General features: G+C 41.8%; 1 non-coding gene and 1 pseudogene across 1 annotated transcript; both read right to left on the bottom strand.

The window, feature by feature from the left end:
• Nucleotides 1-2854: 2854 nt before the first annotated feature.
• Nucleotides 2855-3235, bottom strand: LOC101578596 (annotated as a pseudogene).
• Nucleotides 3236-15297: 12062 nt separating this feature from the next.
• LOC111815659 lies at nt 15298-15404 on the bottom strand. Its single transcript, XR_002820320.1, has one exon. It is a non-coding gene; the product is annotated as a U6 spliceosomal RNA (small nuclear RNA).

Below are 15404 nucleotides of genomic sequence, written 5' to 3'. Positions count from 1 at the left end.
AAATAAAATTTTAAAAAATCAAATTCAAAATTGAGCAATGGATTTGAATATACCTTTCTCCAAAACATACAGCTGGCAAATAAACACAGGAAGAGATGATCAGCATCATTAATTGTCAAGGAAATGCAAATGAAAATCACAGTGAGATACCTTCACCTTCACAGGGATGATGAAAATAAAAATGATAGCAACAAACATTCTTGAAGACCAAGAACAACTGGAATGTTCATGGACTGCTGGTAGGAACTGAACATGGTGCAGGTACCTTGGAAGATAGTTTGACAGCTTGGTGAAAAGTTAAGCATGAAATTACCTTGCCAGATAACTTGGCAATTCCAGACTGGGGAGGCACTCCAGGTAACTGAAACATAGGTGTTCCTGAAAGCTTGATGTTCACAGCAACATTATTCATCATAATCCCAAAATGGAAACAGTCAAATGTGCATTAAAGTGGACTGGACAAGCACCATATATATTAGTTCATGTATATGAGTTATTATTCTTTCAGAAGAAGGAATGAGTACTAATTCATGCTACAATATGGATGAGCCTAGAAAACATTATAAATGAAAGAAGCCAGTCACAAAAGGCTACCTATTATATGATTCCATTTATATGAAATATCCTGAATGGACAATTGCATAGAAATAGATTAGTGATTACCAGAAGCTGAGTGAGGAGAGATACAGTTTTTTTTTTTTTTAGGTCAATGAAAATGTTCTGAAATGATAGTAATTGTTGCAAAATTCTATGACTACTTTAAAAAAATACAGCCCCCTGGATTGCATATTTATTGTTGTAGAGGTTTTTTTTTCTATTGTTTGTAGTACTGGGAATTGAACTCAGGACCTCGGGCTTGCCAGACAAGTGGTTATTCTACTGAGCTATCTCCCTGGCCTTCCATTGTTGTTTTGAGACTGGGTCTTACTAGGTAGCCCAGGCCTTGAACTTGTGGAGATCCTCCTGCCTCAGCCTCAAGTGTTCTGGGATTAAAGGGATGCACCACTAAGCCTGTGTACTTGCAAAGCTGTGACTTTCATGGCATAGTAACCAAATCTCAAAAAAGGCACTGTTAAGATGTTACATACAACCACCTGAGCATACAGCCCTGCAAAAAACAAAGATTTAAAATTTTTGGGGGGAGTGGTGGCACATGCCTGTAATCCCAGGACTCTTGGGAGGATCACTGGTAGTCAGGGGTTCTTTCCTAAGTGGTTGAAATCTAGCTTAAAGTGGTTTAAGCAAAGAATAGAATGTTTTGGCTCACAGAGCTGAAAATTAAGTGGCTGTTGGCTTTAGCTAGAGCTAAAGGGAGCGGCTCAAATGTTGAAATCTGAAGATCACTTTCTTTCCATCCCTCAGATCTGCTTCTCTTTGGGCTGGCTACATTATCATATGATCTCCAACATCCACAGGATTATATTCTTCCAGTTTATCAGCAAAAGAAAATGTTGTTCTCAATCAAAATCTGGGCTTAGACTTTTTTTTTTTTTTTGTATTTTAGTACAGGGGATACAGGGTCCACAGGGTCTCACTATACAGATTGGACTTGGAGTGATCCTCCTGTTTTCAGTCTCCCAAGCGCTGGGATTACAGGTGTGCACGCCTGTAATCACAGTCTCAGGGCATCCTGGGGGTGGGGCTGACATAGCACACCGGGGATTGAACCCCGGTCAATGTGCTGATAAATCTCAGGACGTAGTCCAGGTTGGCCTGGAACTCTCTTTATAGCCCAGGCTGGCCTCAAAACTCACGGTGATGCTCCTGCCTCGGTTTTCTGAATGCTGGAGTTATAGACATGCTTCATTATGCCCAAGATGTGTTATGTACAAGTACCAACTCCCCATAAACGATAAATGTAATCATTATGCACTGCAAAAATATACAAATAAAGATTAAAAATTAAATTGTTTTTCCTGGTCTGAGTTGTGTATGGCCAATGGGATGTGGTACTCTTATGGGCTGGACTTTAGTATATGTGCTGCCTAAGTGAGCACAGGGGCTAGATGTTAAAATAAGGACCAAACTATATATAGTTAGAATTGATGCTATAAATGTCAAAATGAGTTATTTAACTGGGTGTAGTGGCCCAAACCTGTAATTCCAGTATACTGGGAGGCTGAGACAGGGGGATTTTTTAAAAAAAAACCTGAAGATATATCTCAGTGCAAAGGCTCTGGATTCAATCCCCAGTACAGCAAGAACAAACAAGCAAAAACCTTGGAGTGCTCTAGAAAAGAAAATTGGATATACTTGCAACCAACAGTGATTTACTTAAAACATATGTGGACTGGCTTTAAACTCCTGATCTTCTTGCCTCAGATTCCCAACTGCTGGGATTGTAGGTTTTCAGTCAGCCTGGGCAATTCTGTGAGAGTCTAAGTTAAAAGAAGATAAAAGTGGCCAGGAGTGTAGCTTAGTGGCAGATGCCTTTCTTGGCACATATGAGCCCTGGGGTTAGCTCCCCAGAAGCTAATCATTAAAAATAATTAATAAATGTAAAAATAAAATGAATGAATTTTAAAATAAAATAAAAAGTATAGGGGGCCGGTGAGAAAGCTCAGCAGTCTAAAGCACCTGTTTAGGCAAGCTTAGGCAATCACAGGGACTGTGGTTCAATCCCTGGCACCACCTGCCATGCCAGTCCTGCCCCCAGGGTGGGCTGAGCTGGCCACACACACACACACACACACACACACAAATTACAGGTTGTACACACCTGTCATCTGAGCACACTGAGAAGCTGAGTTAAGAAAGTCAAGGAAGGCCAGCCTAGGCAATTTAGTTTCTTCTTTTTTTTTCATTTAATAATAACATTTATTTTTTCTAAATTACACCTGGTTGGACCTATTCATCATGCATCTTCAGCAGCAGCAGGGGCATCTCCACCCTTGGTGTTTCTGGTATAAACAACTTGAGCTCTATGCTTTGAGGCCAGCTTGCTAAGCCCTTTACTGAGGATCTCCTGAAGGGCTGCCCTGGCCAGTGACTCATGGATCTTCAGTCTCTCAGAGACCACATTAGGCATTGTAAGTTTATAGTTGGAAACTTCCTTGCAGAGTTTGTCATAAGTAGCTTTATCAAACAGAACCAGGTTGTTGAGCTTGTCCTGAACTTTGCCTTTGGACCACTTCTTCTTTTTGGCCTTGCCTCCAGACTTGTTCACTGGGTCTTTGTCTTTCTTGGCCCACTTTCCACATCTTTCTTCTTTCTTCCTGTCATCTTTGAGCGGCATCGCAGAGCCCAGAGGGCAGGAGCTACCCCAATTTAGTTTCTTAGTGAGACCCTATATATAAAAAAAAAAATTCTCAGTGTCTCAATGTGGAGGCCCTGGGTTTAATTCCCAGTACAGGAAGAAAGGAAGATAGGAAGCAAAGGAAGGATGGAAAGAAGGGAGGGAGGAAGAAAGAATGAAAAGAAGAAAGAGAAAAAGAAAGAAGGAAGGAAAAAGAAAGGAAGGAAGGAAGATTGTACAAGTAGCACATCAGGTCAATGCTTGAAATTTTGCATTTCAACGTTTGTAAGGTTTCTTTTTTTTATGTATTTAGTATAGGTTCTACGGAGTCTCACTATGTAGATTGGATTCATAGTGATGCTCCTATTTTCAGCTTCCCAAATTCTGAGATTACAGTCACTGCCACCACACCCAGTCTCTCTCTTTCTCTCTCACTCTCGCTCTCTTTTCTGGAACCGGGGATTGAACTCAGGCCGTTGTGCTTGCCAAGGAAGCGCGTATTCCCTTGAGCCATCTCCCCAGCCCCAACACCCAGTCTCAATCACCAGCTCAGCATGCCCCAGGGGTAGGGCCAGCAAGACACACCAGGGGTCGAGCCCTGGTCTCTGTACCTGCTTTAGTATGTCCTCAGCTTTAGTGTGCTGAGCTATTTGGCCCACCTCAACTTCTGTAAGTTTCTAGGCAAGTGGGATAGTATCCTTATAAACAAAAACTGGACATTGAGTTAGATGGGAGTTATAGTTAACTGACAAGCCATTTTCAAAAGGATCCTGACTAGTATGTCAATATAGTGGGGTGTTGATAGGCCACAGAGACCTACTCTCAGTCCTGACCTGGTTTACATGGTAATTACTACTTAAATATAGATAGGGAAATTGTCTTAACTAGATTGACAGATGGTACAGGGCCCAAAACATGTAACCTCTTGGACAATAGAGGCGAGATTCAAAACAACTTTCTTGTAATTTTTATTTTGCATAATCTCAAATAATTCACAATGATACCTTACAGATGTGCCAATCACCAGTTTTCGAGCAATCAAGTTTTTTTTTTTTTTTTTACATTTTGGTTTTTTTTTTTCAAAATTTTATAGATAAACAGATAGCAATGAGACAGTTTCAAATCAAATTGGAAGTACAGATTCAACAAATAACACACTGCATATATTCTTCTTAGTGGTTAATTGCTGTACAAGATGTGGACTTGAGATCCTATTTACAAACACCATTAGAACAAATCATTCTATTCATTAAGAGAATGCAACTATATATCTATCCTAACCATTTCGAATACACAGATACAAAATGGACATTCATCGGTATACCCCATTTTTTCTAAGTTCCGTTATTGAATATTATAGGTGTGTAAACTCAGCAAAATATTCTAAAAGAGTCCAGTAGCCCATAATAGCATTGGGTCTTCTGTTTAACTGGCAATGTCAGAAATTATTGAACTGAGTCCCCCACAGCTCAACATAACAGCATGGCTTTACTTCCTATATTTCATCTTCATACTTTTCTACTGGGTGGTTAAGACCACGGTAAAGCAGGACCTGTGCAACAAGAGTTGTAGCTTTTTGGTCTGAGAAGGTCAGTAAAATCCCCTCAGGATTTATCCTGAGATCCTGTACCTCAGATTGTAGAACCTTTGTCAGTGTCAGCGAGCAATCAAGTTTTTAACTCATGGCCAATCTTATTTTGCCCATTAATGTGCCCACCTTCAGGGCTAAGAAGATAGCTTTGGAGTCTAAGTGCGTACCTGGCCTGGCAAGTGCAAGGACCTGGGTTCGACCCCCAGTACCTCATAGTTGCATAGCAAGACCCTGTACCAAATAAATAAAAAGATTTTTAAAAATTAAATATACCCACCTTCATTTTATTTTGAAGCAAATCCCAAAAATCATACTTTCAGACAACAAAATTCTACCACTGTTATCACACTTAAAAAGAAAACTTGGTAATTCTTTAACAAGAATTTTTATTGTTCAAATATTTATTGTTCAAATTTCCAATTGTCTCACAACTAATAAAGTTTTTTGGGATCGCTTGTTTGCCTGGCATGATGGTGCATACTCGTAGTCCCAGCACTTGAGAAGCTAAGAAGAGCTGGAGTTTGAGGCCAGCCTAGTAAGATCCTGCCTAAAGACAAACAAAAAACCCCCAAAAAAGTGTCTTTTAATGGTTTGTTTGTTTTAATGAGAATTCAGACAAGGTCTACACATTTCAACTGGTTGATATGTCATTTGAGTCTCTTCTACTCTATAAGTTGTCTTTTTTTCTCCTGCAACTTATTTCCTAAAAAAACACAAGGTGGTAAATTAGGGATGAATAGATGACATACTAAAGTTAGGTCTTACAAAGTCAGCTCTGATATTCAAAATGTAGGAGGTTTCACTATGTTCAAGAAAAATGTTCTAGGTTTTAGCTGGCCACAAATCTGAAAGAGTTAAAGCTATGACGCAGTTGAAAAAGTCCTAGTTAGTACACTTAAGTAACAAGCCCTGGGACTTGGGCACATTGAGCAACACCGTTTCCTTTCTTCTGTACCTAGTCAAGCCAGGCCTGGTCTGATGTGCTAAATTGTGGCTTTTGCACTTTCAGGGAGATTGAAAAAACTGGAGGACTTAACACATCCTTATTTGGGTGTAAAAGACTCAAAATAGGGGGCCTCTAGGCAAAGGTGCTAATGGTGAAGGTGCCCACTCGTAGCACTCACATTCAGAAATTCTGGGGCTAAAAAATAGGAAAAGGACGGGCCAGTCTGAGAGCTCAGCAGACTAAAGTACCTGCTTAGGCAGAGAGCAGTGGCTGGGGTTCGATCCTCCTGCCCCTGGGGCCCACTGAGACTGGACATGGTGGCGCATGCCTATAATCCCAGCGCTTGGGAGGCTGAAAACAGGAGAATCACTACGAGTCTGATCTATGGAGTGAGACCCTGAAGATCCTGTCCTAAATACAGGAAAAAAAGAAAGAAAAAAAAAAAGAAGGAAAGAAAGAAAGAAAGAGAATAAGGAAAAGAAGGTAATGAGTTAGTGGGAGTAGACAGAAGCAATCAAGTGGGATTGTGGGGCAGTAGTCCAGGGCATAGGCTCAGATAGAAAGTGAAGAATCGTGAGGTCAGTAAGTGGTGTGATCTGGGCCAGGTCTGCAGATCACCAGAAGAGAGCATGTAGGAATCCGTGGGAAGGAAGGTATGACTGCCCCAAATCAAGAGATAAGAGTGAGGTGGGGCTCTGAGCAAGTGGAATCCCAAGGCAAGGGAAGGACGCTGGTGTTTTACTGTGCACCCATGCAGTGCTTCACTGCAGTACTTTGACCTCACCACAACCAGCACAGTCATATTCCTATTTTATAGAGGATAAACACTGTTACCTGCCCAAGGTCACATAAGCCTGAGTGCAGGGCCAGAATTCAGACCAGGGTGGCCTGGAGGCATGGGGAAGAAGTGCTGTCAGGAAGAAGGTGATGAGTACAGTGTCTGTGTCCTGTAGTCACCCCGCCTGGCTCAGTCCTCTCTGACACGTGGAGAATATGCCATCAGCAGTGACTATATAGCTTCATGTCCAGACTGAGAAGAAGTTGGGATGAACGGACCAGAGAGAGGTTCTCCACATAAACTCAGACCTACAATTTGGTCACCATACTGTCCAACTTAGTCTCCTTCAGTATTGGGCCAAGAAGTAAAATCCTGCTTTATGAAGAGGGAATGTCTGTACATTTATTTCTGTTTGTTTGGATTTTTTTTCTAAAGCAAATCCATGAGACACATGGAGAAGGAAGACTTTGACCAATAGTACAAGATGCTGATGCCCAACTCATAGTTTCCATCCAGGGACAGATTCCAGATTTTTGTCTGTGTCTTTAAGGACTTGGTGGTGGCTTTGTTTGTTTGTTTTTTGAGGCCAAGTCTCACTATGTAGTTCAGGATGGCCTTGAAGTCACTATATAACCCAGATGGGCCTTGAACTTGTGGTCATCCTCCTGCCTCAGCCTGCAGAGTGTAGGGTTACAGGTGTGCACTATCATGCCCATCTGCCAAGGGCTTTTGGCTCCCTTCAGAGAAGTTCCAGGTATGAGGTCACTGCTCTGGATGACAAAAGCAGAACAAAGGTGGGAGCCCCAGGTGAGAGAGACAGTAAGAAGCTACCAAAGAGGATGCTGGGACAGTAGGGCTGGACTGGCTCAACTGGTTCAGCCTAGCCAGGAAAGGGCAAGTCAGATCTGGCTTACAGGAGAGGAGAGGAAGAGGTGTGGTGCTGACTTGGCCTGGTGAGTCAGGTGACAACGCAAAGACAGCTGCTGTTGCCTGGGTGTTCATAGAAAACTTTGGCTGCCAACTTCTCTCTCATGGGCTACTTCTGTACCTCTTTGGAAATAAGCAGACAGAGTGAGGGCATCAATCTTTAAAAGAAGCTCCAGATAAAGGGTGTATGTCTGGCTGCACTGTGTTGACCCTTCCCGTAATGGACCTGGAAAATGAGCAGAAATTAGTCAAGAGGCCTCTGATTCACCTCTGAGTTCTCTGAAAATCTCTGCTTAGGTCTTTTCAGGCACCTTACTAGGAATCTGATGTAGAGTTAAGAAAGCAGGCCTTGAAGTTAAGAGGGCCTCGGATCAAAACCTAACTTTCCTACTTTTTATTTATATGAGTTTGATCAACTTTAAAACTTATAATTTTTAATTATGGAAATTTTAATTGTGGAAAATTTCAAATAAATATAAATTATGCATACCAGTATAATGAACCTCCATGTTCTCATTATGTAGCTGGAATAATTATGAGCTCCTGGCAAGGTATATTCATGTATTCTCTTTTCTGTAATTATTTTGAAGGAAGTGGCAGGCATCATCTCATTTGATCCTTCTGCGCTTCTTTCAAACTTTGTCTGCTCATTTGAAAATAGGGATTATAATGGTGCCTACCTCAAAGTACTGTTGTGAGGTCATGCCTCTAAGAGACCAGCACAATGCAGGAACTCAATCAATAAAACCTTATTATTAAATACAATATAAAAATGACAAGAGTCAGCTGGGTGTGGTGGTTCACACCTGTAACCACAGGACTAGGGAGGCTGGGGAATGATTGCCTTTAGTTCAAGGCCAACCTGAACTATATAGTGAGTTTAAAACTAGCCTGGACTACACAGAAACTCTGCTAAAAAACAAAACAAAACAAAACAAAACAAAACAAAACAAAACAAAACAAAACAAAACAAAACAAAACAAAAACTGATTAGGAAGAAGAAAAGGCAGAGTCTCTGGTACTCTCTGCTCTCTCTGTGTCCTTCTCTCCTGGTGACCCTGAGAATCGCCTTCCTTCCAGCACTAAGACTACGGCTGAGACCTCAGGGTGGGTGCAGGTGCCTGAGCCAGGGGCAGGGCCAGAGGGAGGAGCCTTCAGGAGAGACCAGTAAGCAGGAGTCAGATTTGAATAGAGGTGCAGTAGGGCCAAGTGGCGAGGTGAGCAGGAGATAAGCAAGAGAGAGTGCACCTGGAGTGAATAGCCAGTGGGACTGGACTCACCCTGCAGTGGTACTATACACAAACGTGCCAGGGAGGTCCCAGCCACACCAGGAGCTGCCTTTGCACACTTAGAAGTAAAACTTGAACTCATGTCTTCATATTTTTGTTCTCATTAGTACACAGACCCTAATGACCACAATCTTCATGGGAAGTTAGTCCATGTGCACAGGGTCTTAATTCTTTTTATATCCACCCTTCCATCCTTTGATCCCTTTCCCATTTGTGAAAGATCTACCTCTTGTTTCCTATTACTTATTTTTTATTTGTTCTTTAATACATTTCTACTTTGAATTTCTTATGTAAGAGAACTCATGTAACATTTAAGCTATGTGTTTCATTTATTTCACTTAATATTATGTTTTTTTTTTTCTTTTTTGGTGGTACCAGGGATCAAACTCAGGACCTTGTGCTTGCCAGGCAAGCACTTGCTCCACTGAGCTATCTCCCTGGCCCCTAATATTATGTTGTTAAGGTGTATTTATTTCCTAAAAAATGACACGTTTTTCCTTCTTTGTAGCAGAGTAGTACTCCACTGTACATAAATCCCACATTATGGGTGGGTGGAGTGGCTCATGCCTGTAATCCTAGTACCCAGGAAGCTGAGACAGGAGCATTGCTGTGAGTTGGAGGATAGCCTGGGCTACATAGTGAGAACCTGTTTCAAAAAAAAAAAAAAATCCCACATTATTTTATCCATTTATCTGTTGATGAGATTTTAAGCCAGTAATTTTAAACTTACTGAAAGGCCATGGAGAAGCTCTCAGAATTACTTGGAAGATTGGAGGCTCAGGCTCAGGACTTAGGATGCAGGAAAAGGACATAGATCTGGTCTACTAGGTCAATAGGAAGGCCATCACTGTACCCATCATAACAAGACTTTGTAGCTTGTAGCACCATGATGGCTGGTACTGGCTTTGGGATTGCAGCTGCATCTGAACGCATGGGTGTGCTGGCATACCCACCCAGAACTCACCTCCTCTGCCAGCTTATTGTGTTGTTAGCTTCTAGGTTTAAATTTTTAGCTTGGGGCCGGGGAGATAGCTCAGTAGAATAAGTGCTTGCCTGGCAAGTGCCAGGGCCTGAGTTCAATCCCCGGTTCCGCAAAAAAAAAAAAAAATTAGCTTGTCTTCCTCCTCTTTTCCCATTCTCATCTTTTTCCTTCTCCTTTTTTTTTTTTTTTTTTTTTTTTTAATTAAATGAGGTGCTGTTACATTGTCAAAGCTGTCATCAAACTCCTGGGCTCAAGCAATCTTCCTGTCTCGGCTTACGTGGAGGTGAGCACATACCATCTCATTTCCATTAATATTTGTTTTCTACAGTTGGATGTGCTGGTATTTGGTGCATATATATTTATCATTGTTACCTCTTTCTCTTGGATTGTTCCCTTTACAAGGATTGAATGATCTCTCTCTCTCTCTCTCTCTCTCTCTCTCTCTCTCTCTCTCTCTGTTGTTATTCAGGAATCGAACTCAAAACTTCCTGATTGTCAGGCAGGTGCTGGGCCACTAAGCTAGATTCCCAGCCCTACCCCCTTTTTTTGTCTCCCTTAATCATTTTGGCTTGAAATCCACTTTTACTACAAATACAATAGCTTTATTCCTGCTTTATTCTGGGTTCCTGCCTCATGGAGTATAGTTTTTCATCCTTTGACATTCAGGCTATGAATTTCTTTTTGAATTAAATGAGTTTCTTGTATGCAGCATATTGTTGGATATTGCTTGTTGATCCACTCTGCCAGTCTGTTTCTTTTGATTGGTGAATTGAGACCACTGACATTGGTGGTTATAACTGATATGTACTGATTTATCCTTGTCATGTTATTTTTCTCTTGTAGGTTTCCCCTTTTTCCTTCTCTGTATAATTACTTGCCTCACCTGGTTGATCCATTCGGCTGCGGTTCATGGAGCTGTGGTCCTCATTGTCTCTTGGGATACCAGGGAGAATAACTGATTAGAAGAATTATTTCAACTTGTCTAAAGTAGTAAAATCAGCAATGATAATAGCATCAAACACAGCCTAGAAAATGACAAATGGTGGTAGCTATTAATTTTCCTCCTTTAACCATATAAGCTAGATTTGTGGTCATATAACAAATTCTAGGGCTGGTGAGATGGCTCAGTGGTCTAAAGCACCTACTTAGAACAAGCTTAGCAAAGCACAGGGACCGCGGTTCAATCCCCCAGCACCACATGCCAGCCCGCCCCGCCCCCTGGTGGGCTGAGCTGGCCACACACACACACACACAAACACACACACACAAATTTAAAAAATAAAAAAAAATAAAAAATAAATAAAAAATAAAAAAAAAAATTCTAAAATGAACCAGAAACTTCTAAGCAGTAAACATGCTGTCAATAGAGTGATTTTACCCTTGGGGGAGAAAATTTTAAAGAGGTTGGGGAAAAATAGAGGAAAAGAGTAGAAGAAGGCTGGAGGACAAAGTAAGATTATGGGAACTTTAGGATATTGGTGAAGGAGATAGGGAAAAAGGGAAGGAACAAATAAAAATAAGAACAGAACAACAATAAACCCTTAGAGGGGCTGGAGAGATGGCTCAGTGGTCTAAAGCACCTACTTGGAACAAACTTGGCACAGGGACCACGGTTCGATCCCCCAGCACCACATGCCAGCCAGCCCCGCCCACAGGTGGGCTGAACTGGCCACACACACAATAAATAAAAAAAAAAAGTAAAAATAAATAAAAAAAATCTGAGCTTTCACCTTTAAAAAAAAAATAAACCCTTAGAAACAGTGTTTATGCTCTTATAAAAATAAGATTTAAAAAAGATCAAACAAGAAAAAAGGAAAAGAGGAAACAAAAACAGAATCAATAAAAGAAGAAAAAAATGTCCACTTCAAGGTCTGTCTCTGCTGTCCCTTATAGATAGAGTGGGAAGACAGAGCCCAGATTCACATTGATTGATACCAGCAAACCAGCTGTAGATTTATGGAAGATAGTGGGTAATCCCAGCAAGCCTGTACCCTTAGTTCCACTGAAGTAGGCTGGTTTCTGGCTATGAAGCTGGAGAATCTGATTTGTTCAGCATGCAACATTGCATGTATTTCTTCTTTTTTAATGTATTTGGTTGTTGCAGGGTCTCACTAAGCAGCTTAGACTCCTGGCGATCCTCCTGCTGGCGATCCTCCTGCTTTCAGCCTCCCCAGTGCTGGAATTACAGGCGTGTGCCACTACACCTGGACTCCGGCTGGCTTAGCCTCCCCTGGGGGCAGGGCTCATGTGGCATGTGGTGCTGGGGACCGAACCGTGGTCCCTATGCTTTCCTAAGCTTGCCTAAGCAGGCCCTTTAGTCCACTGAGCTATCTCACTGGGCTCCACTGCATGTATTTCTTACTGGCTTGAACTTGGTTCCACTTCACCCTGACACTGGGGGCTGCTCAATGGAGTAGGCCACAGCTTGTCTGAGTTCTGAGCTCAGTTGGGCACTATACAAGCTAGTGACTGGCCAATTACCCTCTCCTGGAAAAAGGGGTCTGAACCTGAGTAACTCACCAACATGGCAGTCTGCTGTGTCTACTGCTCCTTTCCACTGTGGCAGCCCCTGGGGTTTCCAGTACTCACTGTCGGTGGGTTTGAGTTGCCCTTCCCAGGCAGTGAGTCAGAGCTCAGGGAGAAAGTGTCACTTGCCACCTCTTCCTTCTTTGTTGAGGTCTTTCTCTTTGCTCTCTTTGTGTGCTTTAATTTTCACTGCAGGTCCTTGCTGGGTTGTGGAGCCCAGTTCTCTCCTTTTCTTCTTCACATTGCTATATTCCAGCATCTGGACAGTAAATCTCAGCCTCAGAGTGGCTGTTTCTCTGGTTTTCACTACTCTACCATCTTTCTGCTAGTGTCAGAATGAGATATGGAGGAGTGCAGAGGGTGATTGTACACTGGAGACTGAAGGCTCCAGCTGAAGATCTTGAGTTTACAGCAGTTCCCCATGTGAGTCCATGTCAGCAGCTAAGCACATACCAGCTCACCTGTGTGGGCTGGAGGTTCTGAGTATGGGTACAGCCTAGATGTCGGGTGGGGTTAGGTAGTGATACCTGAGAAGCGAATATCAAGGAAGGACTAGTACACTAAAAACACAGGGCAGAGAGTTTCCTAGCCAAAGAAATGAGGTTTGATACTGCACAAAGACATGCCTAGTAGAGAAGGGAAAGAGCGTGAATATGAGTGGTGGGGGAATGCCACTGAGATGATGAGCAAGTCTAAAAGACAACATTCCTGTTTGGGTGCCTAGGACACTGGGAAGATTTGCTCTGTGGGTACCAGCATCCAGGGTCAGGGTAGCAGGTTATTAATCATTCAGTGCAAAAGCGCAATCAAGGGCCTGGCTCCCTCTTGGGGGTATTTAGGACAACAGACATTGCCATTCTCAGATATTATCTTGGCAGCACCCAACTTATTTGACATGTAGTATGAGAGCTTTTGCTATTCTACATATCCACTTTCTCTTTCTGGTTCCAGCAAAGAGGTGGGGCAGCTTGCACATAATTGAGTATTTTTTCTAAAGAGCTGGAACCAGACAGGGCAGGCGAAGGGCTGACAGCTGTCAGCTGAGAGTTGAGCACCAAGCTTCAGGAACAGGCAATTACATGAAGTTTGGATTTCTACAATGAAATAAATGTGATTAAACTAATCTGTCACATTTTAAAATTTGCATAACTTTTGTTACACTATCTGGTGGTAGGATAAAGACCTGACAGTGTCATGTCTGATAGAGAAGGGAAAGACTATGAATTCAGGTGGTGGTGGAATGCCACTGATATGAGGAAGTCTAAGAAACATCCCTATTTGGATGTCTAGGACACTGGCAGGTTTGCTCTGTTAATACCAGCATCCAGGGTCAGGGTAAGATTTATTTATTTATTTATTTATTTTTTATGAATTTAGGACAAGGCCTACAGGGTGTATAGGGTCTCACTACATAGATTGGACTCATAGTGATGGACTCATAGTGATTCTCCTGCTTTTAGTCTCCCAAGTGCTGGGATTACAGGCATGCACCACCACGCCCAGTCTCAGTCACACCATCTCAGCAGGCATGGCACGCCGAGGATCGAACCCCGGCCTCTGCGCTTTAGTCTGCTGAGCTATCTGGCCGGCCCTTAGGGTAGAAAGAAATTTATACCATTGTAAACAGGACAAAATCCCCAAAACTGCAGAACTGCACTGCTTGGGCCTGTTCTGTGTTGACCCACGCTAGGGTTTACTACGCATAGCTTCAGGTTGAAAGAGATATACATTTCTCGGTGTTCTGTTTTCTACAGCATGAGTGGAACAGTTGCTACTTTAATGAATAGTTGAACAGCCAGTCATTATTGGGCACATAGGCAATCATCTTTTGCCTTAGAATGATTATTTTGTTTTCTTTTAGATATTAAAAAAAGGGGTTGTAAGTTCTGTGATTCATATACAGCACCTTCTTGCCTGGCTCACAAGAGGCCAGTACCTCTCTCCCCCCGGCCCCAGGATTTAAGTGAATTGTACCAGGAGCTTTCATACTGAGCTATGCCCCCAGCGTACTTATTTTTTGCATTACTGGGGATGGACCCAGAGTCTTCTTGGGCATGTACCACCATATCAGGCTATATCTACTTGTAATATAGATAATATTTGTGATATAGCCCCTATACTGCTTTAGGTTCCTACTTAATACATTGTCATTTTTAGGAGAGGCCTAAAATTGCAAATAAGTATATTATAGAGTTTGTTTTTGTGAATATGAAATGTCATTTAGGCTAATAGGACAGCTGTGATATAGTGAAATGAGTTAAAGTTGGAGTCAGATAATGTAGCTTCAAGAACCAGTTCTGCTAGTGACTGGCTCTATGACAATGGATGATTCATTTAAACTTACTAAACTTATGTGTCAAAGGGTTTAGAACTGTACATGATTATTTCAAAAATCCAATAAGATAGTAAATGTAAATGTACTTCATATAGTGCAGACTATGAAAACTAAGTTTTTACAACAATGGACCCTTGACTTACGAACTCAATTCATTCTGGAGTGTTGGTTGTAAGTCAAGACTATTTTCCCCATAACAGATAAAGAAAATAACCATAGATGTTCCAAACCTCCCAAAGCATCCCTTAACTAACCCCTTTCATAATAAAAGTGTTGTATAATGTGCACAATTTACCAGAAATACTAATAATCTCCCTAGTATATTTACCAAAAGTTATAAAACGTGCCTAGTTTACCAGAAGCAAAAATTTCATACTGTTTTCACCATTCAACTTGACATCTTCAGCTTGCAGGAAGGAAGGATGGAGTGGAAGGTGGTTACTATTTGGAAGGAGAGATCCCTTCCATTAGAACATCAGGTATCTGGCTCTCTGATGTCCTTTCTCTCCTTGGGAGAGTCTGCAGCCCATTAGGACCTGCTTGTGGCTTACCAGGTCTCAACATTTTCACAACTGAGAACTGGTCTAAGATTGTTTTTGTCTTTTCTTTAACACTGTTCTTTTGGATTGCAATTACTTTCTTTCTCTTCCCTTCCTTCTTTAGCTGCTTTTCTAGTTTTTTTTTTCCTAAAAATATGAAACACTTCACGAATTTGCATGTCATCCTTGCTCAGGGGCCATGCTAATCTTCTCTGTATCTTTCCAATTTTAGTAAATGTGCTGCCAAAGCAAGCAC

Source organism: Octodon degus, unplaced genomic scaffold (genome assembly GCF_000260255.1).
Source record: "Octodon degus isolate 3935 unplaced genomic scaffold, OctDeg1.0 scaffold00019, whole genome shotgun sequence".
In the NCBI taxonomy this organism is placed as follows: Eukaryota; Metazoa; Chordata; class Mammalia; order Rodentia; family Octodontidae; genus Octodon; species Octodon degus.
The sequence above is the reverse complement of the archived record's forward strand: the minus strand, read 5'-3'. Positions and strand labels throughout refer to the sequence as shown.